Raw genomic sequence first — 13,539 nt, forward strand, 5'->3', positions numbered from 1 at the left:
TCCAAAAAAAAAAAAAAAAAGATAACCTGACAAGCTCTTTGCAAACCTTAGAGTCCTCTAGAAATCCTAGTTCTTCTTATTCTTGTTAGCACTACTACTGCTGTTGTTGCTGTTACTGCTCCTCTTTGCAAACTTTAGAGTCCTCTAGAAATCTGACTTGTCATTATTATTGCTACTGCTACTCCTGTTACTACTATTAATTACTACTCCTGAGTGAAAAGCTTTGTGAAAATTGTTAGAAGATATTCAGAGTCTAAATAAAAAGCAATGCCGGCTCTCACAGATGTTTCATTGTAATGAGGAAATAAAACACAGAGAGGTAACTTTGATATAAACTATTGCATGGTATGCATATTGGAAAGTTGCAAAAGAAAACAGTGGAGACAGAAGTTATGAATTGAGGGCAAGGTGAGGTGGGGGAGGATCAAGGAAAGATCATGGAGCAAGATGATAATAATAGCATTTAAATAGCACTGGGCAGCAAGATGGTGCAGTGGATAAAGTTTCAACCCTGGAGTCATGAGGACCTGAGTTCCAGTCCAGTCTCAAACATTTGCTTGTCTGTGTGACCCTGGACAAGTCACTTAATCCTGCTTGCCTCATTATCCCTATCTATAAAAATGAGTTGGACAGTTAAATTACAAACTGCTCCAGTACCTTTGCCAAGAAATAAAGGGTTGGAGGCAGAGCCAAGATGGTGGAGTAAAAACTCCAACCACCTCCAATACCTGTAAAAAAGTGACTCTAAGCCAATTTTAGAGCTACAGAACCCACAAAGTAACAGTCAGAAACAAATCTCCTGCTGAAGACAGCCTGGCCGGCTGACAGGAAGGGTTGATCACACTGAGCTGGGAGCTGAGCCCAGCCCCACGTGAGCCACCTGGGCCCAGACACAGGGCAGCCCTGACCAGTGACCCAGACTGGCCAGAGCAGACTTCAGGAGAGTGAGTCGCCAGATGGTATGGTGATTTCCAGACTTCTCAACACATAAACACCAAAGAGAAAGTAAAAGGTCAGTAGGGAACTCTGTTGGAAATGAGTGAGAGAGAGCATGGTCCAGCCTCTGCCCCTGGGCAAGATGTGGTGGTGGCACGGTGTTTGCAGCTGTTGCCCTGTGGCTGCCTCAGGAACTCTTGGCCTACAGATCTTAGGGGGACCAACTGACCATTCATAGAGTAAATGCTTTTGCTTTGACCTGCTGGGATCTGAGTCACAGTCTTGGGTGGGGGTCCTGGGGTGAAGAACGCCAGTGTGCCAGAGTTTGTGGTGGCTGTAGAGTAGGCACCCTCCTCAGACCTCTGACAGCAGCTCTGACACAGCTGTGAAAACCCCAGCAATGTGGGACACAGCACTCTCTACTATAGAAGCAGAGTTCTACTGTGGCAAAGACCTCAAAAGTCAAGTAATTGACTGGCAAGGTGAACAAGCAAAGGAAGCATCATCAGACCACAGAATCCTTTTGGGGGCACAAAAAGGGTCAAAACGTAGAACTAGAAGAAGACAACAAAGTCAAAACTCCTTCATCAAAAGCTTCCAAGAAAAAGAGAACAGATTGGGGGAAAGGGTATTCAGTAGGCTTGCTATCTTGGGGTGGGGGTGGTGAAGCAAAAAGTTGGGGAGAAAATTTTTAACTCCAAATCTTATGGAAATGAATGTTGAAAACTAAAAATAAATAAATAGATTGGAAAAAATAAAAAAAAATTTTAAAAAGAAATAAGGGGTCACAAAGAGTCACAAATGACTGAAATGACTCAAAACCAACAACAATATGGCACTTTCTATATGCCAGTTACTGTACTAGGCACTTAACAAATTATGTTTCATTTGATCCTAACAACAACCCTGTGAGATAGGTGCTCTTATTATCCCTATTTTTCAGTTGAGGAAGTCAAGACAAACAGAGACAAAGTGATTTGCCCAAGGACATACTGTTAATAAGTGTCTAAGGCTGGACTTGAATTCATGTTTTCCTGAGTCCAGGTCTAGTACTCTATCCACTGTACCAGCTAGTTGCATATACCTAGGTTATATTTAAGTTGGGCTACAAATGATGATTAAGATTCAGCAGGCAAGGGAGTACAGGAAGGCATTCCAGTCATACAGAACAGCCTATGCAAATCTCCTTGAGGTTAGGCATTGTCTTATTTAATAACAGGCAATATGAACAATGCTATTCATTTAAATAGAACATTTTTTTACAAAGACTTTTTTGGAGGATTACATTAGGAAGACTTTTGTGTATTTGTAGGTAAATAAGAAGATACTGGGGAGAGATTGAATATACTTGAGAAAGTGTTTATGTGATAAAAGAAGATAAGAAGGTGAAAGAAAAGTGAAGCTAGATATAAAAAGTCTTAGTGAAAAATAAAGATGCATTTTTTTCCACCAAAGGGAAACAGAGTTATGGGTAAGGTTTTGTTAATAGAATGGGAGTATTTAGGGAGGTCATGATCTACAGCTTTATAATATTGAAGGGGACTGACATTTGCTATAAAGGGAAATGGCTGGGGGAGAGAGGAAGAAAGAAAATATTTGGAACAGTCACTTTAGGGAAATGCAATAGAGAGCTGATGTGGATAGAGAAGTATTATAAAGGAATATTGAGGACCTGAGATTATCTACCATCAAGGTGTAGTGGGTGAAATTAGTCTATATTTCATGATTTTCTTTTTTTTAAGCAATTGGGGTTAAGTAACTTGCTCAAGGTCACACGGCCAGTTTTTTTGTTTGTGGGTATTAAGTATCTGAGGCCGGAACCGATCCCAGGTTTCCCGACTACAGGGCCAGCGCTCTTACTCACTGCACCACCTGGCCGCCCCTATTTCATTATTTTCTACAGCTATAATAAATAGCTTTGAAACAAGAGAGAAGAAAATGGATGGTATGGGTCATTATCCAAGGGTAAAGATTTTCTGGGTGTGGATGACAGATTGTCAGGGAATGCAAGACATTCTAGGTTAGTGGCTAGAGAAACATTAAAATGTCGGATAATGGGTTCAAGGTCGAGTATGAAGGTAAGTGAAGTCAGAGTTGGGATTATAAACTGAGAGAATAGACATAGGTTTTGATAAGGGTGAAAAGTACATTTAATGTAAGTAGTGGGTTGAGTTAGGGAGAAAAGATAGGTTGCTAGGCTAAAAGAATGGGATTTCTGCATCATGAAAATTGTGTGATTCTGAGAGATGGTGAAATGTAAGGTGAAATAATTTCACTGTGTGGCAGAAATGATCAGGTTGGTGAGGGGTAGCTATTAATGTGACTATTAAAAATATCGAAGATTATGGCAAGAACCTTGTGGGATGGAGACAATGAATCAGATATTTAAGGCAATTACAAAGAAAGTATAAAGAGTGATCTGGATGGAATTCAATTGATGACAGCAGCAAGAATGGGAAGAGACTAATATAAATGTGTATGGTAGATGTTCAATATTTAATGAAATGCATGAACATCTTTGGGGGCTAGACTTGTTGCACTCAGCCCACTGCTTTCAATATTAACTAAAAGATTCATCTAGAATCTAAAAATGATATGGGGGAAAGGTTCACCTAGAATGTTAGACTTCATCTAGCCAACCTCCATCATGTTACAGATGAAGAAAGCCTAAGCTTCTTGCTCACAGCCATAGAGTGACAGAAGTAACAGTGACCTCAGTTCTCCTAATCCAGTGTACAGTAACGACTACTTGGGATATTGTTAATTTTACCCAGACAATTGATCGCTCAACTACATTAGTTGATTAAACAAAGAACTGCTCACTTCTTGAACATATGTTGGATATTATTAGATGCAGGTGCTTGGCCCTGATTTAGGCTTTAACATAACATTACCATTGGGTGTGTGCTGGCTTGTTGAATATATTGCAAAAGTCATTAGTATTACAAGCAAAATTTGGTAGGCTTAAATGTGAATGAGTCTTTTATGAAACAAAATCAAGATTTATTTTTTTCTTCCCTTGGAGGTATTTTTATTAAATGCTTGTATTTTAAAACAAGTCTATATACTATATGAGTCTAGAGCTATAAGGAACCTTAAAGACTATAGAGTCAAACTTCCTGATTTTATAGATGAGGAAACTGCTGCCCAGGAAGGTTAAGTAAATGTATTGCCCCATGTGATGAAGATAGTAAAGTATAACTATTTATATGTATATAAGTGTGTTTAGGATTTTGCTCTGGTTTTGGTTATGATCTATGGTTTATATGTTTATTTTATATATATTTATATTATATATATTTATATTCATATTATATATTTATATATTATATGCTATATAGAATATTCCTAATGAAGATCAGCAACTTTCCTATAATGTAAGAGTCTTTAAAAGTTTTGTAGAACACTAAAACATCCCACAGCATTTTTTTCTGTAAGAGGAATTGATCCTAGGCCGTGTAAGGCCCTTTATCCATTATGATATTCATTTCCCCAATATATCAATCTGTACACAACCCACATATACATACATATGGGCAATATGTGTGGTATGGAATGAGCTATGACTCATCAGGATGGTTCTCTAGACACCTCTTCCATCTCCCATCTGTGTGGTTCAAAACATGGTAAGAATAGTATTACATTCCAGAGTAACCAACATTTAGGTAGCTTTCAGTCTTTGCTTCCTGTAGCTGAAGAAAAAATTATTTATAAAACAAAGTAGGTTATGTGAAGTTTCCCTAAAGAAATGCAGATAATACAGAGCAGTAATTTTCAATCACTGTTACTAGTCTGTCTGGAAGTTTTGCCCCAATGTGTACTTTCCTTGTGGGTTCTGACTGAATTTGAGAATGTCGTGGGTTGCTGATACTATATAAAATATCCTTTTGTAGTTCTAGCCATTCGTGTAAGCTCTTATGTGTTTTTGCTTATTTGGATCCCAGAACTTCTATCAAATTTGAAGGAAATAGTGTTTGCACAGGGGAACAAAATGAAAGTTGTATTTTATGTCCTCCATGGTTCTAAATGAAAGACGGGTAACTTAATGTCATAGACAGATGAATAGCATTGGTGTAAGAATACCTGGATTAAAATCCTGCCTTCAACACCCAGGTGCCATGTGACCATGACGGACAAACAGCTTGAGATGTCAAGGCCCCCAAGCCACTTTCTTAGACTATGAATTACAAATGAGTTACTGATCTTCATCAGTGCAGAGTGACTCTGTACCTGGTGTTCCCCATGATGTTGAAATCTTAAGTCTAAATCAAAAAATTACTCCAAGTCTTATGGCGATCACACTCAGTATGATTAAGAAAGGTAGATTCAAATATTGAATTTGGAGTTGGATAATGGTGTCAGGGACTATCTCAGTGAATTGGTAAAAAAAATATTAGCCTCAGCTAGGTAACTATGATATAGTAAAGTCAGGAAATATTTATTGAGTATATCCTTTGTGTAAAGTACCATGTGAGGTTCTATAAGATATACAAAAAATTATAGGATCTCATCCCAGCCATCAGAATTTTACCATCTATTTATTTTGGAGATAAGTATAAGATACATGATAAATTAAAAACACATTAGTACATTAAGGATATGTTACTTCGCTGGTACAGGAGCTTCTTTCACTACTGAAGAGCACAACCTATTTAAAACTTAATGAATGAGTCTTAGAAAGTTGCCTAGAATTCAGAGTAACTAAGTGGCTTACCATACCTACTTGTGATTTGGTCACAGCTCCTAAGTGTCAAAGTGGAAGAAATTGATCAAAGATGAATTAAATAGCAGATATGAAAGACATAAGACATGATAACGTACCTTATGAGTGGTATAGACAGTGAGCAACAAGAATTCAGAGGTAGAGGGAAGGACAGAGCCAAGATGATGACGTGGTAGAAAACAGTAGGTGAAATCCTCTCCAAAAACTTTTCCAAACAGATCTAGAAATGCAACAGAAAGAATCCTGAGGGGAAAATCCAGAAAAAAAAATGGCAGCGAGTTATGAGTTATTTGTCCAGCCCAGCTCAGCATATGGAGACAGACAGGGGAGACCCAGTTCCAGGTTATGGATTGAGGGTAGACTGAGAAGGGGACCTGTGCAGGAGAGTAGCATTTCCTGGTAGACTGGTCCTGGGTTGTGTTTAGAGAAAGGAAGAATCAGAAATCAATAGCAGTAATGGTATTACTAAAACCTCAAGCACTGAGCAGAGTTTTACTTCCAGCATCTAGCCCAGGCCTACAGAGGAATAACCAAGGAAGGAATCTCAGACTAAAGAGAAACCTACAATTCTACCACTCTGAACTAATCAAACTTTCTAACTGACTGATGGGGCAGAGTCCATCAGCAGTCTATTCTTGCTAAGACCTAAACTCAGTTCAGGAACTTGCAGAGCTCAGACCACAGGTTCAGCAAACCGACTTTGCCCTAGGTCAAACTACTTTGAGATTAATGAAAGCTAGCAGGTATCCAGCCTCTTCCTGATGTTATGCTTAATACCCCCAGAAAAGTAGCAACGCGACCAACTCAGACTTTCTCCCTAGAAGTCTAGCAGAACCCAGGCCTAAAATAAAATTATAATTCAGAAAGTAAGCTGGAAGAATGGGCAAACAAATAAACAATAAAGAACCTCACCATAATGAGCTATTATGATGGCAAAGAAGCTCAATACACAAACAAAGAAGAAGAGAATGACCCAAAAGCATCTAAAAGAAGAACACTCCCCCCCCCCCCAGATTGGGCACAAACTCAATGAGAAATACTGGAAGAGAGGAAGCAAAAGTGTTTTTTTTTTTTAAAGACTAAAAATAAAAAAAAACGAGAAATGAGAGTGCTTAAATAAAAAATTGGAAAAGAAATGAGAACAATGGAGAAAAGAATTGGAAAGGAAATTAACACTTTGACACAATGTTACAAAACCTTGCCAAATCAAAAAACTTCCTGAAGATCTGAATGAACTAAATAAAAGCCAATGATTCCATGAAGCTTCAGGAAATATTAAAGCAAAGTCAAAAGGCTAAAAAAAGATATAATGTATCTATCTCTTAATTCCCCCAAAAACCAACAACCCACCCCCCCCCAAAAAAAAAACCCTGACCTGGAAAATTAATTGAGGAGAAAAAAATTAAGAATTGCCGAGTTTTCAGAATGCCATGACCAAGAAAAGATCATAGACATCATATTTCAAGAACTATGAAAAGAAAACTGGTCAGATCTTAGAACCAGAGTAAAAATGGAAAGGATTTACTTGTCACTTCCAGAAAGAAACCCCAAAATAAAAATACCAAGAAATGCCATAACCAAAATTCAGGAAAAAATACTATAAACAATCAGAAAGAAAACAATTCAAGTACCAAGGATCCACAGTCAGGATCATCCATATTTGAAGTTGGAATATGATATTCCAGAAGGCAAAGGGAATGAATTTCTAGCCCAGAATAACTTATCCAGCAAAACAGAGTATAATATTATGGGGGAGGGAGGGAAATGGATCTTTAATGAAATAGAGTACTTTCAAGCATTTCTGATGAAACGACTAGAGCTGAGGAGAAACTTCAAAGTTCAAACATAGGAGTGAAGAGAAGTATAAAAAGGTAAACATAAATGAATAATGATGATTAAAGGACCAAACAAGGATAAACTTCTTACATTCATATATAGGAGATGATTCATGTGACTCCTTTGAACCCTATTATCACTAGGGTTCATCTAAAGAATCCAATTAGTCAAGGCTTGAGAGAGTTCTCTTAGTCTTGATGATTTTTTAAAAAAGAAGAAAAAGAGAGGTGAAGAGGAATGTATTGCAAGGAAGGGAAAGGAATTTTAGGGAAAATTATCTCACATAATTAGGGGGCACATAAGTAGACATCTATACAAAGAAGGAGTAGGAGTAGGGTGTGATCAGCACTTGAACTTTGAACTGGTTCAAAAGTTCTCTCTCATCTGAACTGGTCAAACAAAAGAAAGAAGAATACCCATATGCAGACCCACACAGTTAGGTACAGAAATACATTTCACTCAATAGGGAGAAGTAGGAAGGAAAGGGGAGAAGTAGGGAGAAGGAACTATGAAGGATGATAGATCAAGGGAGGGATTAGTGCTGAAGCAAAGGAAACTCTTAAGGATGTACAAAAATATTTATTGTTGGTTTGGGGTTTGTTGTGTTTTTTTGAGTTAGCAAAGAATCGGAATCTGAGGGGGTACTCATAAATTGGAGAATGGATGAATTAGTTATGGTATATGAATGTCACTGGCATATTTTTGCTGCACTCATCAGTGTAATGACCAAGGATTCCAGAGAACTAATTATGAAATATGCTACCTACCTCCTGATAGAAAAGTAAAGAACTGAGAATGCAGAATGAGAAGATTTTTTTTGGACATGACTAAAATGGCAATTTCTTTTCATTGACTGTGATGTGGTAGAAGAGCAGGAGCATGGTTTGAGCAAAGGCAAAATTGAGAAGGCATAAGGTTGCCCAGGTATCAGTACATTAACTAGTTTTGTTGAGGTGGACAAGAGGAAGTAGAGAAATAATTTTGGGTGAGGTTTCAGAGATCCTTGCACGCCAGATATGATGAAATGACTCTGAAAGTCATTTTTGTGAATTTTATGGGTATGTTCATAATGTCCCATGTCAATGAAATTCTTGTTATTGCAACATGTCTAAGAAGAATTGTGCTGTAATGGAGAAAGAAATGGTCTTGAAATCAGGAAGGCCCAGGTTCAAGGCCCACTTCTGATACTTCCTGACTGTGTGGTCCTGAACAAGTATTGTAACATCTCAGGCTTTAAGGCTATAAAAGTTGCAGAATAGTTACTTATTTGCATTGGCATAAGGAGTTTCCTCCTCTGGAGTTCCTTACATTAATGAAACCATAGGCCTATTCTAAAAACAACATGTTATCAAGACCTACATTCAGAACCTAGACTTGTGATGAATTATCAAGAGTTTGGAAAGTGATTGGGTCCCTAGCTGAGTCAAAAGTTTGAATACCATTCTTGTCACTTACTAGCTGTGGGACCTTGAAGAAATTATATAATATTATTGAGCCAGTTAGTTTTTAAAGTATTATTTTCTTTTCAAATATTTTACTGATACTTATTGATTTTTATTCTGAAGTTACTTTTTAAGAGCTTCTCCCTAAACCATCCCCTGCCACTCCTCTGCCACGACTACCACCAAAAGAAATGAGCCATCTTACTCTTTGTCTCCACATCCTCAGTCTATCACCTCTCTTCCAAGGGAAGGGAAATGTATTTGCTCTTTGGAATGCTGGAAACAGTAGTTATTATTGCATTTAATCTGTACTCTAATGTCTTTTAATGCTATTTTCATTTACATTGTAGTAATTTTCTATGTTCTCCTTTTCTCTGTTTTCTTTCCTCTAAATTTTTTATAGGTCTTCTCATGTTTCTTCAAAATACTCATATTTGTAATTCGAATCTTGTGATAATACTCCATTAAATAATAATAATAGCAACAGCTTACATTTATATATTCTTAGGTATGATCTCACTTGTTCTCTTTAGCACCTCTTTGAGATAGGTAGGTGTTGTTGTTAAGCCCATTTTATAGATGAAGCAAATAAAGCATTGAGAGATGAAATGATATATCAAGGATCATCCAACTGCTAAGTGTCTGAGGTATTATATTTTGAATCACACTCAAATATATGTGCGTTTACTGCATTTATAATTTTTTTGCTGCTATAGAAGTACTACTATGCACAATTTTAGTATATGTGAATAGGCAGCTAGGTAAATAGAGTATTGGACTTGAGTCAGGAAAGCTGGGGTTCAAATCTTGTCTCAGAAACTAGACCCGAGGTTAGTCATTTTGCTCTTAGCTTCTATTTCCCCATTTGTCAAATGAGGATAATTATACCATTTACCTCACAGAATTGGTGTGAAGCTCAAATGAGTTAACATGTGTAAAGCACTTTGCAAACTTTGAAACTCTATATAAGTCAGCTATTATTAATAATAATTGGCAATCCATGTGTGTTACTTTTGGCTACTCTCAATTTACCAGAATATTCAACTAAGCAGAAAAATTTCTGATGTTGTCTTCATTGGTATATATGGGGGTAGTTCATTTGAATGTGGAATCTAGTGGAGGACAATCCTGGATAGAATAAGGTCTCTGTTGGAAGCTACTTAACCAAGTTCTATAGGAGAAAGTTACTTATTCAGGTCCTGTATGCTTCCTCACATCAGCAGAAGGCAGCTTGAGGAGAGATTTGAAAAGAGATTTTTTTTTTAATCTAAAGCTTGGGTGGCAAAGATGCACTTTGCCAGGTAATAGTAGGTGTCAGAGAAATTATTCTCTAGAATTATTGAGCTATGGACAGTTTCAAAGGACTTGACCAAAACTTAGTCTCATACCCCATGATTGCTATCTGAAAAGCAGATTTTGGAGGGTTGAAAAATGGTAGCCTTGGAATTCCAAATTCATGGCAAGAAGTGAACATAAGAAACAAAAGTGGGAAGAAAAAAGTTAGGCATGAGGGAGTTCTGCACTTGATGTCAAGGAAGAGGATTAAGTTTTAAGTATCTCTTCAGTTTATACAACTGCTGACCTTTTCATCTGTGGCTATGGAACTTCCCTCCCCTACCACCATTCTATTGTATGTTTCTCTGTAGTGCTTCATAACATCACAGGATTTAGAGCTGGAAGATCATTCAGATCATTACAGATCATTCAGCCTAACCTCATCTGTAAACAGAGGACAAAAAAGGTTGAAGACAAAAGAGGGTAAGTGACTTGCCCCAAATCACTGGTAGAGCTAGGATCCAAACCTAGGCCTTCCGACTCTAAGTCTATCGTTCTCGACATCATGCCAAGTCATAATCAATCCAGTTAAATTTTTAAAAATAAGTTGATGTGCAAGAGTTAGAGTATGGGGAAAGGTAAGTGGGGCTGGAGGAAACCTTTGAGATAATCCCCTTTCAGAAGACATAGGATTTTAGGAAGCTCAGTATATTAGATGCAGTTGTAAAAAGAGACTTGGAAGTGCTTTTTCATGTGCCAGGCACTGTGAAAAATCAATGACTAATGGTTTTCAACCTTTGGTGATATGGGGAAGGCTGGTACCACTCTTAATTCCAAGTACGAATTCGTTATATTAAATAAGGCCTCTTGTCTTTTTCTTCATTGGCAAAATGAAAGTCATGCTTACCATCCTCTACAGTATAGGAATTGGAAATAATATGATGTTATTTAATAGACTCTCATTTATCTAGAAGCTAAATATCCAGAAAACTCAAATAATCAGAATACCCTCTTTCCAATGATAAGTAGTATTTTGGGGGCCAATCACTGATGAGCTTCCTCATCCATAAAGGCTTGAAATAGATGATTTCTTAGGTTCCATTCACCTATAGCATTCTGGGATTCTGTATTGGTGATCCTTAGCTGTCCTCAGCCTTAACTTTCTCATATGTAAAATAATGATTTTTGATAACTGTTCTCTAAGGCTTCTTCCATGTCTAAGTCTGTAATGCTATGAAATACCCTAAAATATCCTCTGAATCATCAAAGAAAAATTCAGTTATTCTTGGTACAGTTTTTGTTTGATTCATTGATCTGAGCCTGTGATTTCATCAATGTAGGGAACTCCCAATGTGGAAAGTACTTCTACTGATGCAGATCATGAATTTGTCTGTAATGTAGCAGTCTCAGAGAGTTGTCTGAGGCAATGAGAGCTTAAGTGACTTGACCATCACAACCAATATGTGTCAAACGTAGAACCTGAACCCAGATGTTTCTTCCTAGTTAGTATGCCATGTTGTCTTCAGTAGGGTTTTAGTATGAAGTACATTTAGTTGTATTTTAGTTCTTTGATAATTAGTAATCCATACTTGTTACTTTTGGCTATTAACCAAATTGTTCAATTAACCAAATTGTTCTCAAGTAACTAAAATGTTAAATTTAGCAGAATATTCATTCTCTAAATATTTTCATATACCTTTCATGAATAAAGGAACTTTGAGATCCTTTTTACCAAGAGCTTTCCTATCTCAACAGGAAAAATATAACTACTAGGATTAACATAGAACTATTTTTTCTGCTTATGCTATAAAAATAGAAAAATGATGAAGAGCTTAGTATGAGAGGCCAATTTTCCTCATTTTCTGTGCATTACAAGTATGTCAATCTTTTCTTTATCCCAAATATCTTCTGAATCTTTACATTCACAATGATTTTTTTAAAAAGAAAGCTGTAATTTCGTTCAGTGGTTTCCAAAGATGCTTTTCCCCTCTCTGCCAAAATCCCACAGTGACATCTAGTCATTTTATAAACTGATTTTCTTACAAAAAATTTTTCATGCATTTATCAAGGTTCACACAATTTGTATTTGTATGCTTTGTAAAGAAATTTTCATACCATTCAATGCTGTATATTTTTGCTGTTGTTTAGAGGAGAAAGTCTGCTCATTGTTTTTCTTGGGTCAGGAATAACACTTTCATTGTTTGGTTGCTCATCAGAGGACATAACCTCATTTACAGTAACTGTTCCAGATTCTTTTATTTATATTTTTTGGGTACTTTTCTCCTGGAAACTCAAAAACTGAAGAATACATCTTGTTAGTCTTCCCTATAACATGTATTTCTATGTTGAATGTAGCCTGATTCTTCTAGAACCCAAACTACTTGATATCTTATAAATATTGTAACCATATTAACAAGTTGAGGTTACCACTCAGTTGTCTGGTTTGGGGTAAAAGAGGGAGTCATGGGTTGCCTGGACCTATTCTTTGGGAATGACAGAGAAGCTGAACCAGGGTGTGTAGGCAAATGATGAACAATCAGTTCTCTGGAAAAAAACAAAAACAATAACCATTGTATGTAGGACACTTCATGAAATTTAATCTGCATTTTTAATATTTTCTCCATCACCTTCTTAAGTCTAAGCAATCCACAAAATTATAAATTGATCCTTTATCTGTAACATTTTAACAATTGGCTCACAAGCCATTATGAGCTGGGTCTAGCTCACTCTTGTATCCACCTCACTTCTTTGAATTGCTAATTGATAAATGATTTTTATTCATCCCAAATTTTTTTATTTACATTATTCTAACATTTTGTGGGATGAGATGGACTTCAATGTTTTGTCTATAAGTTAAGATTTCTTTTATCGAGGTGGCCAGGTAGCACAGCGAGTAAGAGCACTGGCCCCAGTGTTGGGATGACCTGGGGATAGAATCCAGGCTCAGATACTTAGCACCACACCCAGAAATAACTGGCCGTGTAACCTTGAGCAAGTTACTTGACCCCAATTGCTTTAAAAAAAAAAAAAAGATTTCTTTTATCTTTTTGCTGAGTTGTTTTTCAGTTGTGTCTGACTCTTTATGAATGAGATTTTCTTGGCAAAAAGATTTAAGTGGTCTGCCATTTCCTTCCCCAGTTCATTTTTTTCAGATGAGGAAACTGAGGCAAACAGGGTTAAGTGACTTACCCCAGGTCACACAGCTATTAAGTGTCTGAGACTAGATTTGAATTCAGAGAGAGGAGTCTTCCTGACACCAGGATCCTGTTCACTGTGCTACCTAACTGCACCATATCAGATTATATCAATATTATTAATTATAATACT

At 36.9% G+C, this 13,539-nt stretch overlaps 1 protein-coding gene across 7 annotated transcripts in view; it reads left to right on the forward strand.

Annotated features, from left to right (window-relative positions):
• The window catches only part of OTUD7A (OTU deubiquitinase 7A), a 420,410-nt gene that overhangs the window by 110,729 nt on the left and 296,142 nt on the right, over window positions 1–13,539 (forward strand). For 2 of the 7 annotated variants that reach the window (XM_069098403.1, XM_069098404.1), the window contains exon 3: window positions 10,584–10,695. The exons of the other annotated variants lie outside the window; for them this stretch is intronic. The gene's annotated coding sequence lies outside the window, so the exon portion shown is untranslated. The remainder of the gene's footprint in view (window positions 1–10,583; window positions 10,696–13,539) is intronic. 7 annotated transcript variants of the gene reach the window in all.

This window comes from Petaurus breviceps, unplaced genomic scaffold, assembly GCF_028583685.1.
Source record: "Petaurus breviceps papuanus isolate PSGF00001 unplaced genomic scaffold, PetGlider_PUasm1.0 37, whole genome shotgun sequence".
In the NCBI taxonomy this organism is placed as follows: Eukaryota; Metazoa; Chordata; class Mammalia; order Diprotodontia; family Petauridae; genus Petaurus; species Petaurus breviceps.